This window comes from Cygnus atratus, chromosome 2 (genome assembly GCF_013377495.2).
Source record: "Cygnus atratus isolate AKBS03 ecotype Queensland, Australia chromosome 2, CAtr_DNAZoo_HiC_assembly, whole genome shotgun sequence".
Classification (NCBI taxonomy): Eukaryota; Metazoa; Chordata; class Aves; order Anseriformes; family Anatidae; genus Cygnus; species Cygnus atratus.
In genome coordinates this window covers 59,663,688-59,678,454 of record NC_066363.1, presented here as the reverse complement: position 1 = coordinate 59,678,454, position 14,767 = coordinate 59,663,688, and positions in this window count along the sequence as shown.

The following is a 14,767-nucleotide window of genomic DNA, read 5'->3' as shown; positions in this document are numbered from 1 at the left end:
GGTGCAATGGTGCTGATATTCAGATAGGAAACAAAAGATATGCCAAAGTCTTCATTCAAGCACTGTTTTGAAAATGTTCTAAATTCAAAACAGCATGGATTACCATGTATGAATGTTTGATTGAATCAGCTTTCTCCGTAGCTCTGTAAAATACTTCTAAATTTTTGTTTACTAAAGGAAAGGGGGAGACATTTAATGCTTTCCGAAAAGCAACCAAACAAGAATTTGTTCCTCAGGAGTCCACCCCAGGTTTTACACAGACTTTGAGACAAGCCAAGATAGGATTTTGGTGTTTTAGCTAGCACTGTGTGATTACATATAGGAGCACAGACATGATCAGTAAGGGTTCTAGTTGCAGAGGTCACTATTAAAACCTTTACAATTGCCATTTGCACATAATTAACATTACCACACAATTTACAGTATTCCCCACACTATGAATGCTGCTGTAAAGATAATTAGGTAAAAGTTAGAATTGTAAAGATTTTAATTTGTGTATTCCTTAGTATGGAGTCTCAATGCTGTGATTTAAGGAATTCCCAGAAACTACAGAAACGGGGGGGGCTTTGCATGGGAAAGGAAGAAGAATAATATTTCTTTTAAAAGCTCCTTAAAGCTTTGTTAAACCTACAGAAATCCTCTGTAGTCTAAACTATTATAGCCTAAATAATCTATACTAAAACTGCAAATTTACGTATTACAGTTACTTATTTTTTACTGTATAGACATGTCTGTTTCTTTGTTTAGAAAGATTCCACTTGGAAAATTCAATTTCAGCATGTAATCATAATAGCTGTAAGAACTGCTGACATTTCTGGGGTCAGAGCTTTTGAACAGGCTTTCACATTTGCCGGTTTTTAAAAATATGTCCTAATGTCAGAGAAGCCCAGCTGTGCTGAAATGATAAACGTGACTAGGGAAACCTCAGACTGTGGGTGAACGCTTCAAAGCACAGGAACAAAACTTGATTTTTCAGGCAGTGGGAGAGCAGCACTCCTGGCACTGTAGAGACTTCCTGAATTGTTTTTGGTGGGTACTCACCTGCTTCCAAAATGCAGGCACAGGGTATGGCCACACCGGACAACAAAGCCAGGAGCTACCTCAGTCAAGATGTGGTATCTTTGCATCACCCCGCAGCCTGCAGTGTAGACAAGTCCTGAGTGTGTTTGAGCTGTATAAACATAACCACAAGCTAAACAGTCCCATTGTTCAATACAGATTTCCACTGTGCTTGGAAAATGAATTATAAATGCCTTTTCATAAAAACATCCTAAGGGTAATGGATGCCTAAAATACATCGGCTCCATTATCAAGGAGTAGATTATCCCAGCTGAATACACAGTATCAGAGTTTCCTGATTTGTATATAATCTACATTCTTAACATTTTCCTGAAGTGCTGTGAGTTTGGGTTAGTAGGACTTACTGTACTCTCAGTGTTGAAAGATGAATAGGCCTATCAGTCGAACAGCATAATAAATTTGTTAGGCCGTGTATGTCATGCTCCACCTCTCCCTCGTTCTTCATCATGTATAATGTAGCCTAATACAATATGACAGCTGTTACCAGAAAAATGGTGCAGCTGCCATAAAAAAGTGATTTATTCCCTATTACTGAAGCATCTAAAATTAAGAGGCTGGTGTTTGGGAGAGCAGCAAATAAGCAAAATGTGAAATACAGCATATATATGTATGTATATATTCATGAAATATAGGAAGCTGTGAAATGCTTAGACTGACAGTGAAATTCTCCCTGGGTATCCACCGCAAGGTCAGACTAATAAAGGAGGTAATTGGTGGTGATGGTTGTGGATGTTCAGAATTGCCTACATGTCACAGCTGCTTACACTGGAGTATCAGAAGCGTGTTAAATGCATCTCCTGACATGAACCCAAAGATCCTTACTACCAAACGACATACAAGAGCCTAATTTAAGGTGGCAGCTGGCAGAAAGAACAACATATCAAGCAGAAAAGTTATTGTTAGCAGCCACAATGTAGAGAGGAAACTGTGGGATGGGAGAAATAATGTGGGCCTGATTCCCGGCTTCATTTTTCTGCTGGTGTAAATCTACCTATTTAAGGCTACAGTCATGGATTAGGGACTTCTCCCTGGATGCTGAAAATATGAGCATCAGGGAAAATTCTGTATTTGGCTTACAACACGCCTAGTGTAAGTAAATGTGATCATGTAACATCTTGTCAGTTTTGCCACTGAACGATGTAACACATTAGTCTGAGACACAGTGAATTATAACCACGTCAGATCACTCTTTGGTTTCTGTTCACCATAATGTGTACATATACTATAAACACACATATGGCTATGTACGTATATACTCAGGCTGCTGCTAAGTGTGATGTTTTTGATTCGGTGGGTGGCACTCTTTTTCTGAATCAGTACTAAATGAGTTCTTCCCCCATGGTACTTGATGAATAGCGGAATATGGTCAGGTCAGAGAGGTTAATAGCTCTACTTTTGTGGAAAGTGCCAGGGGATCTCTCTTAGCAAGCAGTGAGAACCTCACATTAAATACCATCTGAAAGAGAGCCCATGCCCTGCTCAGAGTCACAGGCTGGGGCGTTGCAGTAATGTAGAAATAGGGGGAACCATGCTATGTATTTAACTAACTGAGTTGCCTTGCCCCCATATATATTTACTGGATGTAGTGAAACTTTGCTTATGCAAAGTAATAAAATAATGACCAATGACAGTGTGGCTAGAAAGACCCTAGAGCAGTTTTTTGGCATTTTGTCTTGAAGAAATACCAAAGAAGATTTTACCTGGTAGCATGTTCATGTTTTCAGATAATCCGGGATGGGATCTTTCAGCCTTTTCCTGTCTTACTATGGGTGCGATAGTGCAATAAGCATTGACTAAGTTAGAGCAAGAGAAACCTATGGAAAAAAAAAAAAAAAAAAAAAAAAAAACCTTGTCTTGGACAACAATTCCATCAGGGACAGGCTATGAAGTCTTGGTTCCTATGCATTATATGTCCTGAGTGGCTTTTTAGACACTGAATAACAGGGATAGAGTAGAGGCTATTTTAACAGGAAGTTTTATGTTTGCATCATGTCCATGGCAAAGTGAGACAGCTAGGAGGTATTTTGTGAAGCCATGTTGAGCTTTTGCCCCTGGCAACTCAGTGTGGCTAGAAGCTCAGGGGCTGCACACTGGCAGCTGTATGAGCTCCTGTGAGATGACAGCCAGTAAAATTTAGCCATCCAAGAAGTTTGGATGACTACAGAATTAGGTACAGCTTTTGCAAATGCCAGCAATGCCTCAAGATTGCCCTAGTGAGGCATTTGTAACCACAGAGTATTTCTGTACCTAACTGTAGAGATCTAGTAGGTCACTGCTACCACACTGGATTTTTCATTCACAATTCAAATCACATCCAGGTCCTCCGCTAACCAATTCCCAAGGGCATTCATGACACATGGGCCTCTTGCATGCTGCTGACCAGTTTCTTCAGGGTTCAGCTTCATACATGGCTCCTCTCCCCTCCCCAGCATTTCTCTCCAACGCACAAGGGAGACCCTTTTACATGTGCAGAGGAACCCAAACCTAGCTAGCCCACCGGTGGTGGCTTCTGCCTCCACAAATCACTTGGGGACTGACATACCAATCCCCAATCCACGCTCAGGTCTTAGAAGAGCATATATGAATTTCTGCAGCACTGCTGCATGCCTGGGGGAAAGAGCATTGCCTCATGCTGGGACAGACAGGCTCGTTGCAGCCTCATGCCAAGGAGCCCGTGCTGCTTCTGTGTTCGTGTCTGGCTTTGGCTCTGCCCCAAGCACAGGCCCCAGGGAGCCTGGAGCTGCTAAATGTGGCAAAATGGTTTAAGAATGCTCTTGGCCAGCTAAGGCAAGAGGGCCAAAGGCATGAGAAACATTTACCTTGCTCTGTGGGAATTCATAGCGAAAAGACTTAGCAAGGACAGCGGGATTCATCCCACTGCCTTTGGAGGACTGAGATGCCTCATAATTGTGTCCCTTTTTACTGCAAATATTTTCACAAGCTACATGATTAAATTCTATTGTGTAATTAGGGTACTTTAATATCAAACATAAACTTTTTCATCAGTTTCCCTGCAATCTCACTATTACAAAATACAAAACAGAGCATGGTAAAAAATTTTTTGGTAAAAAATATTTGTAAGTCATTCTTTTAGTCAATACTGAATTAATATTATGTTTGTCCTAAACACTGTTCACTCCTTTGTTGTCTCCTAAAAAGTGTGATTGTTTCAGATGTCCAAGCTAGATATTCAGACTACTTCCAAGCATACAGTAGTTTGTCAGATAATAAGATCTCATGATATGTTACGTGAATAGACTTCAGAAACTGAGTGCAAACCATGTTAGGAATCATTTCAGCTGTCATTGCTTAGTGGTATTTAAGGTGAAATGAGGCAACTTCTAAATAGTGCAAAGAAAGATTGCATAATAATTTAGGTCAAAAAGTGAATAACATGTCACGTAACCAAGATGAAAAATGTAGAACAGCAAATACCGTGCATCACTGTCATCATTCAAGATCCTTGACTAACCGCTTGTTGCAGTCCAAGTAAAGAAAAATGTTAGCACTGCTGCCAGAAAGGGTTTCTGCAAAGAGGAAATTTAATGGCAAAGGATGTTTTGTATTTTGATGGGCACTGTCTAAAACATGTTTAGAGAAGTGCAATGACTGTAGGTGTGCTGGAAAGCTAAAGAACATAATCTGTCTCGAAGTGTAACAGCTTTAATAACTTCAATAGAAAGAAGTGATCTTGCCCATTACTGGAAGCTTTTTAGCCCCATTATAATAGGACATTTGGTATCAGAAATTGAAACAGTGCAGGCAGTTTGAAGCAGGCTATACTTCTTTGTGTCTCCTTTCTGGAATGGTTTTGCAGCATGCATGGGTTAAAGCAAAGGGTTGTGTGCATGGATTTGGTTGTGTGAAATCTCTATCATTTCTTTTTTATCCTAAATCATACAAACGTGTTACAAAACCGAGCAAATTCTGCCAAATACTCCTAATCATAAGGAATTATGGTGAACTTGTTATTCTGTATAATGTTTTTACTGAGCCATCTTTTTTTTATTAAGTGGATGTTACACATCAGCTTGGCCATGTGTGCTGTTGAAAGAGTGTATGTATCTAGCTGTTATCTTTTGGTGGCCACCTGTGCTTTGTTTTGTGTCCTTCCAGCTTTACACAGAAATCCTTTACATTTTAACAACTGTCTTAATGGATGCAAGGCTTCCTTTGAGGAATGCACCACTGCCACCTTGTTTACAAAGACTACTCATAGAGCTATGTGTAATTTTGCATCTAGGGAGGTAAATATTAATTTTATAAGCAGCTTCAGTTCCAGTTCAGAACTGTTATGCTGGTCTTCGAAGGTTTTTTGTTCTGTTTGCTGTACCTTACTATACTTCTCCAGCCTACTGTCTCTTTACTCTCTGGCGTGATAACTGTACAGACATGCATTGCCAGGATCAGACTGAGAAGTAGATTTAAGTGTTCTTTCAACCCCAGAGCTTTCTTCAACATCACCCTGAACAGAATCACAGAATCACAGAATCATCTAGGTTGGAAGAGACCTCCAAGATCACCTAGTCCAACCTCTGACCTAACACTAACAAGACCTCCACTAAACCATATCACCAAGCTCTACATCTAAACATCTTTTAAAGACCTTCAGGGATGGTGACTCAACCACTTCCCTGGGCAGCCCATTCCAATGCCTAACAACCCTTTCAGTAAAGAAGTTCTTCCTAATATCCAACCTAAGCCTCCCCTGGTGCAACTTTAGCCCATTCCTCCCCCCTCCCCCCCCCCAAAAAAAAAGCGATGCACTCACACAACCCCTGAGAATCGGAAAGAGCTGTTTATTGCCGGGACATCTTGCAGGTAAGCCTGCAGGATGTCCATGGTGTTTGGTGGCTCCAAGCTAATGCATGCGATGGAGCCTGAGCAACGAGTAGGGGGCTTGCCGGGCACTACTGCGATGCTGTTGGTGCTCTCGGATGGCAGAGCACAAAGACATGCCGCAGTAGTCCCAAGTCTGTTCTGGCAGAGGTGGATCCACTTCCATCCATTCCTCCACATCTGATGGATCCAGCTCCATGGGCTCCATGGTGTTTGACAGAAGGCTAAGCCAGTCGTTGCCCAGGACTGCCCAAACGGTATGTCTTCCATCCGGAACGTTCTCAGGCCAGGGTGCCGAACCAGAGGGTCATCCAGTTCCACACCTTGGTCCCATGCCACTGTTGGCTTGATTTTCATACATGGGTCCAACACAGCCATCTGGTTTATGGCCATTACTGGGTCCTGCACTGTGCTCCGGACTATGGGCCTCTGCTCCCCGCGGCTCTCTGCCTGATGTTCCCACCTTCTCCCCCCATCACCATTGCTCCTAAGGTAAGGCCCAGGCCCCCTGGTGCTGGATGTTTGAGGGGCCGGCCTGTTCCCCGCATCATTGCGGTGCCGATGGTACCTCCTGTATGTGTCTGTGGGCTGGGCGCCAGAGGTCCCTTGGGCACTGGTGTCTCTTGTGCCACTGGCACCATCCCTCCACCCACGACACATCTCCTTCTGGTCAGGTGCATTCCTCCTTGGTGCTTCACCGGACTGCATCGCTGTCCTCACACACCAAGGAGGCCTGCCGCTTGCCTTGCTGCTTCTAGTCTTCTTCCTGCCTCACAAGCTGGCAGTCAGAGGGCCTAGATGCTCAGCGAGTGGTGGGCCAGCTGCAGGGGGCCTGTTTCATAGGGCCCGCAGCAAAAGCATGGCAGTGGTGGCCACTGTGACCTCAGCAAGCCTCTGTGATGGAGTGGCCCATGCGTGGCCAAAGGTGGCTGTGTTGGGAGCAGCCTGGAAGAAGCCCTCACATGGACAAGGAGGAGGGTTGGGGGGGGTTGAGGGACCCTTTTCTGGGGCTGGCTCCCCCAGGCCATTTGGCTTGCCAGAGAGAAAGGCTGCCCCTCGGCCACAGGGACTGCCCTGCACCTCCCATCCTGTGCCCTGGGTTTATTTTTAACACTGGTTTTTAGGTAATTTCATTCTATTCTTTATGGAAAAGAACAGAAGCAAGGTGCATCTTCAGCCCTGATTCCCATGTGCACTTTGTGCTCCGAGTGAAGAATTTCTTCCTCACATCACATCTAATCTAAATCTCCCCTCCATCTGTTCAAAACTGTTATTCCTGGTTCCATGGCTACGCTCCCTGACAGAGTCCCTCTCCAGCTTTCCTGTAGGCCACTTTTATGGGTAAGGTTAGGTGGCAGAAATGTAGGACCTAACAAACTGCAGCCTTGTCTACCTTGTTCCACACGTTCCACATGACATTTTCCAACTCAGGCTCTAGCCTCTCATCAGTGTAACGTAGAATCATTAAGGTTGGAAAAGACCTTCAAGGTCATCTGGTCCAACCATCACCCTGCTACCAATGTCACCCACTAAACCACATCCCTATGCACCAGCTCCAACCTTCTCCTTGAACACCCCCAGGGACAGTGACGCCACCACTTCCCTGGGCAACCCATTCCAATGCCTGACTGCTCTTTCTGAGAAGAAATGTCTCCTACTTGTTTTAATTGTTGCAGAGCAGTGTTTACACTGAGTCAAGGACTTTTCAGCTTCTCACACTGCCCTGCCAGCGAGGAGGCTGGGGGCGCAGCAGGAGCTGGGAGGGGACAGAAGCAGGACAGAAGCAGGACAGGTGACCCAAACTGGCCAAAGGGGTATTCCGTACCATATGGCGTCATGCTGGACAATTAATGTGGGGTGGCTGGCTGGGGGATGGGAGGGATACCGGCTGCTCGGGGATAGGCTGGGCATCTTTCTTCATTTTCTACATGACAACCACAGGCTCACCAATTCTTATCTGGCAGTTCTTCACTCTTCCTTCTAAATGGGTTCTGCTGTGCCATGCTCACACGTCATTTTGACAGCTCTGCACTTGGTGTTTTCCCAAGCAGCATCATAACCCAGGGCATGGCACCGCATCCACCAGCCGGCTGCGGGAAGGGAAGGAGAAGTGGTTCACTAGCATAATAACTAACATAATCACTCCTGGGCCAGAACAGCCTCGCAGCAAACCAAAATCAGGGAATTTCATCAACAGACAGATCTGAGTCATAGTTCCTCTGTTCTCTGCTGGCTGAAACTACCCAGGCTTGGGTCTGAACTCCAGGAAGATTTCTGAAGAGTGCCATGCCTGCACTTATGTACCTTTTTGCTCAGGTGGTAGCTGTTTTCAAGTCCTCTTTAGAGAAGGACATTTCTGCATTTGGTTATTCTGGGGTTTGCTATATCCTGATTTCAGTTATAATTCATCAGAAGTACTCATCATGCTTAACTCCATCCCCTCTCCAGATCTCCTCTGGTTTCCCTGAGATCAGGTCTGACTCACTTCACCTATACCTAGTCTTTAAAATCAAATCTGTTCTTTTTCTCTTTAAAACTGTCATTAAGCTCTACTGTACATTAAAGTGTAGTATTACTTTAAAAAGAGAGCGTAAAAATGTCATTTCAGGGTTCTATATTTGTCTGACAGGTTTTTTTCTGTTGCAGAATTGCTCATTTTATAAGTTAAAAAGCTGTCTTTCTGAACACCTAGCCCTGCAAAATGCACAGAGCGTTATGATTTGAGCTGTTGACACACACCATGAGATCCTGCAACCACTGGCCATGTTATGTTGGGAAGCCTCTGTTTGTGCCACTCAGTCTTCTTCAAACCATGCCCTTGGTGATACTGCCAGGCCCTTTGCATTGTGTGAGCTTGTCACAGGTCTGAACAATCACCTTATTGAGGAAAATATACACCACAGAATAAAATGCAGCTCCACTTTGGTCTTAGAATGGCAGGAGAAAGAAGTGTTGGTAACAGCAAAACCTTACTTCTCTTACCGGATACAAACTGAGACATGTTGGAGGTCATTCTCTGGGGGCCAGGCTTGAGGCACAGCACTTTTATAGCACGGAGATCTGGTCACCATTCTGCTAAGTGCACCAGGCAAGCCTTAATTTGATCTCAAAGGAGTGTCTAAGAAATTTAAAGCAGTACCTCTCAGTTTTGCAGAAATGGTGTTTGTTTGGCTGCTGTGGCAGGAAATGTGTTGATCAAAGTTCATAGACAGCAGCTGGCTGAGGAAGGGGTTAACTGAAAATGGTGGATGTAGCACATTATGGCACCAAACAAACTTCCACATCTCCTTGCAGTCAAAGGTCTGTCTTTCATTTTCTTTTATAAAATGTATCAAACAATTTGGCATAAAAAGTACAACTTTTGTCATATTGAGAATAACAACGTGTTATAAGACAAAGGAACAAAGGCTGGAAGTTGAGGGAAATTTAAAAAAAAAAAAAAAGGAAGAAACAAAGAAAAAAATGAAGATGTGAAACAGTTGTGTTTAGTTTGGGGGAAAAAAAAAAAAGAAAAACTTCTTGTTTCCCATTCCTCCTTGTCTTTTTTTTTTTTTTTTTTAACATACTTGAAAATGCAACATTTGGAAAAATCTACATGTGTCTATATTTAGGCCCTGTGTTACTTTACTCTGCATTTCTTTATCACGCTCTAGTCATCCATATATCATTTTGTAGAAAGTGTATGTGTATGTGGCAGGCTGATGCATGTCTTATTTTACAAATATTTATTACCCACTGGTGTGTTCCTATCTTTGAAGTTACACCCACTTCTCATTTTTGGTCTATTTTCTCTCCTTTTCCTATTATGAAAAATCTTGTCAAACAATTGTGTTTATGTGGAAATAACATAAAGACTATTTTAATTTCGTTTTTAGCCTCATCATTGTTTTAGTTTGCCTTGCTGCCCCTCAGCTTTCCCTTTTTTTTTAGGTAGCATAGGCCAGGAATAATTATGTAAACAGCAAAAATCTCTCTTGCTGTTGCATGAATTTAGCAGGGAAAACCTGGCCATTCATAGCCCATCGGGCTGTCTCCCTGGGGATGAATGGATTTTGAGCAACTAAAAAAGACTTGAACTTGAGCTTGAAGGCAATAGTGACTGGCCTTTGAAGAACACTTGCAGATAATCATCACAGGCTGTAGCTGCTCAGCCATGAGAGTTATACTGGTTTGTGTTTTAACAGGAAGGGATCTTTAAAAAAATGTATTAAAAAATCAAAATAACCGGCTGCATCAGGAGGATAACCAAGCTGTCCAATCTGCTGCAGCATTGCTGTATTTTTGTCTTGTGGTGTTGGGCGACCTCTGTGTACACCTGGGATCAGTGTCTGCTCATGTCCCGATCCTCCATGTTGTTCTACCAGAAGGAGCATGGATTTATACTAAGACAAAAGTGACAGAACTAATGGGGAGTCAACAACAACCTGATCAGCAACACAATGACATAAAAATAATGTCTTATTCTTCCTCCCTCAGTCTGTCCCTATAAGGGACTTGTATGAGGAGAGTCTGAGTGAGCTGGACTTTCTCAGCGTGGAGGAGAGAAATCAAAAGGGAGGCCTGACTGCTATCTTCAGCTATCTAATGGGAGGTTTTGTTTCACCCTCAAGTCTGTCATTCCCTTTCAATACCCCAAAACATGTCTACATTTTCCGGGTATACCAATAAGCAACAAATCCTGTCTTGCCTAATAATCCCTAATGTTCACTTTGCTTTTCTTACTGATGATAAAAACTTTGTTATAATGCTCAAGTCTCCTACCTGAGGGGCAGCTCATTTCTGTACATGCAAGTCAGGATTGTTTCCTCCTACATGTCACGTGTTACCTGTCTTACTTTATCGATGCTGAATTCCAGCTGCCGTTTTGTTATTTTGTGAAGTTCTTCAGCAATTTTTTGCAATCAGCCACGTCTATTTTAATTAACTTCATATGTCAGAAAACTTTGTCATCTGACTTTTCATCCTGTTGGTCAGATTTTTAACCTCATAGCCCATACCTGACTGCAGAGCTGGACACTGATGACACCTCTCCATTTCTTTCATCTCTTCTCACAATAACTATTAATTGTATGTGTTGCTTTCTTTATCCCATGATGGGTTAATTTCTCTAGGAAATTTTAGTGAGGGTCTTTGTAAATACTACTTGGAAAATCCAAGCTGACTATATCAATGTTATTCCTTGTTGATCACTTCAGAGAAATGTAACAGGTTTTCCATCAACAAAGCACACATTGACTGGTCCTGCATTTATCTTATTTGAACTTTTAACTCATTCTTAGCTATTATGGATTTTGTAGAGTACTCAGATTCTTTTCTAATTTTCTGTATTGTGTTTTTATAATTAACTTGCTGGCTTTTCTATTGTTTTCTATTTTTCTCGCTTAAATATGACTTTATCCTGCTGATCCACCACACTAGCTCTTCAGGTCTTTTTTCAATACTGTGCCTCTAATACAGTATCCTGAAATAGTCTGCAAGCTGCTTTGAAATCCCTTTTAGTTCCTTGAAGTTTTCATAGGGTTTTACAGTTTCTCTTTCTGAAATCAGACTCTGCTGCAGTGGAGGTAGATAGATAGGAAGATGGACAAGTATGTTGTTTCTGTAACAGAGGTAAGTGTAGTATAGCTACAGTTTCAAAGTAATATGTTAGTAATAGAGTCTTGAGCCTGGTTCTGCATAGTCGTTTGCTGTTTCTCAAGTGGAGAAGCTACTCACTGAAGAGGTCCTTCGTGAGCAAAAAATTTCATCTCTGCATCATGACCAGATGTGACAGCGACTGCACGGGAGTAACTGAAACCATCCCCATTAATACATTTCCTCTCTCTGCAGTCCCTCTGCTCTTCCCCAGGTGCTGCAGACCTTCTTGGTACCATGCTGAGTGGTTGGCAGGGCAGGTCTGGTGCTAGGCTTCTCTTTTTGGGCCTGGAGTTTCTTTCCATAGGGAATGTCTCTTAGTTGTTATAATTAACTTATCTGATTCCTCTCCTTCCTGCCCAGACATGTGGGGTTGGTATAAAACTCCTGTGCTTGAGAATATTTTCTTAGGATGTGGAAATATGAATGGAGAAGTGAGGCTTGGAGCCTAAGCCTAGAGCCAATTTCGCCACAACAGCTGTGTACAAATGACCAGGCTGTCCACTGAAAGCATGAGAAGGGAGTAGGATTTGCACAAAAAGGTATGCATTTGAAAGCATGACAAATTTGAACCTGATTCATACCAAGGTAATTTGCCAGTGCTGGGACAGGCCTGAATTGCTTCTGAGGGTTGGGTCATGTGTTAGAAATTTAAAAAAAAAAAAAATCATGGTTTGATTTGTCACTTATTTACCAATCTGTCTGCCTGGACTTCATATAGGTTAGTGGCATTCTGTGCATTCTCAGAGTGGTAAAAGGAATGAGCGTATGATGCCTGAATGTGGTGCCACATCTTCTTCTTGCATTGCCCTACTTCTGAGGCTGGCATGACCCCAGGAAGGGTGGTATCAGTGAAGCGGGAGACACACAGCTTATCTGAGAAGAGCTAAGAAGATTTAAACCTTAAAACGGGTTTCTTACATAGAAAGATCTAGTGAAAGTACATTCTGTACCTAGAAAATTTTCTACCTCTACCCCAATTTAGGTTATCTTTACATTTTTTCAAAGTTATGCAACTCTGATTGCTCTCATACACGGCTCATTAAAGTGTCCATGTCATCTCCGTCTTACTCTTTGCACTTTTATACTCAGTGATTTTACTGAAACAATAGGACTTCGTTTTACTTTCAGCTAAGCTGTCCAGGTCTGCAATACCCTGCTGACTTCATTAAGATCAAGCCCAGGACTATAAACTGCATCCTAATGCAGCCATAAGAGGTATTCTTGTGTACACAAAACTTGTCGAGGAGCAGTCTGCTCAAAAGCCCCTCGAGGGACCTCTGCTCTGCCAACTTTCCTCTGAATGTTTTTCTTGTTTGAATAGAGCTGCTATGTTGTTTTTGTCTGCTGCTATATGAAATTGTGGAGGCCATAACTCTGGTGATATACATTTCTGTCTTCTCAGAGTCAGAGAAACTTTCTCGTGCAGTAGAGACTGGATGATTCAGATGTGTAAAATCATTGTTATGCTGCTTCCAGATGTGGTGTTGTAAAGTGTACAATGAATTTGCCGCTGCATCTGTAAGCTGCAGTGTTGCTGTTCAAAGACAAAATAACCCCATTCCCTCTCACAGCCCTCATAAGGAAATGATGCATAGGTAGTGTCAACTCATGTGCACCTTCCAACCCTTCCACTTCAAGTGTTTGGAGTTGCTGGTTATCAGAAGGGAAAGGGAAACCTTGCCGTTCAGTTATATCTGGCCCGCAGAGAGGATTTGGGATGCTCTAGCAGCTGATGATTTTCTGCGCTGTTTTTCCAGTCAATGCAATTCCAACGAAGCTGATGAGTAGACAGTAGAAAGGTGATCAAATGGTGACAATGTTTGAGATGACTAGATAACTCTTTTGAAACCAAGGAAGGCCCAGAGGTCATAGCAGCTGGGTGGCAGGTATCTGCAAGCCAATGGATTTGATCACCATGGTGATAACAGTGCCATATTTCTATCAGTAGCATAAGAGAGGATAGTGACCCTGAGCCCTGGGTAGTACTTTAAATCAGTCTGTGGTTGTATTTCAGGGAGACAGCCAAACTTAAGTAAGAAGGGGATCACAGAGGGCAGCCACTGAGACTACCAAAACACAGGCTTTGATAGCCCTGTGACAAGCATGTAAAAAAATCATGATATGCACTGAGACTAGCACAGCAACTCAATAACCCAAGTAGCAACATGAAAATCCACCTCAAAGGTAGGAAATGCACACTGAGTAGACACTATCTGTGTATCTGTTTCACAAAATCATTTGGTGTTATCTGCCTTTGTCTGTATATTATTAGCATGGTCTAATTTGTTTGGGGCAGTTTTTTTTGGCTTTAACAGATTGTTCAGCTCATACAAAAGGCAGCTCTTAGCTCTCCACTGTTCTTTGAGCTGGGGCTTTTCAACAAGCCCATACAATAGCAACAGTTCTCAATAGCATTCTTAAACTAAAAAGAAAATCAAACAGCTGTGTAATGGAAAAAATCTGGATTACACCATCCAGTGTTGCACTTCATGTCGTGCCAGAGAAAGGATAACTCCCCATTTTACACCTGAAGTGTAAGCTTCATTTTTAGCAGGTTAATATGTTAGTGGTTTGAATCAAATAGGCCTCATGATTTTGTTTTATTGCTAGTGCAACTTCCAAAGCCAATTGGGTTTGTCCTTGATGGCAATAATAGTAATAGTGATCATAACAAAGGAAAGAAAGCAAATATTCAATCATGTCTTAATTTTCTCTGAAACAAAAGCTTTCTGTAGCCACGATTACACTGATTTATTGAAAACTTATTCTCAGTTAGAGGAAAGCAACTCACTTCTTCAGACTTTGCAGAATGGCCTTCAATGTCTGATTATTAAAAGGCCTGCTAATAGCTGTGGTGGCCCATGCTTAAGCACTGTGCAAGTAATCCATTTAAAGATCAACCTTGAGATTCTTGTTTCCTGATTCTCAGCCCACTGGAATGTAGCATGGGTCCATTTATCACCCTAGGAATGCAAAGACTGGTGAAAACCCCTCATAAGTACACTTTACTTTCAAATACGAGAGTACTCAGATGATTTCTCACTATGGCTGCCTGTGAACTGATTATAAATGAGCACATGTGAACTGACAGTTTTGCAAGTTTGTCTGGGTAATGCAAATTCTCTTTTTATCAGGGTAAGCATCTAATTCTGGGTTATTCAAGGGAATTGTGGTGATGGTAGCTGAACACCTAACAGCCTGTGGGCAAAGG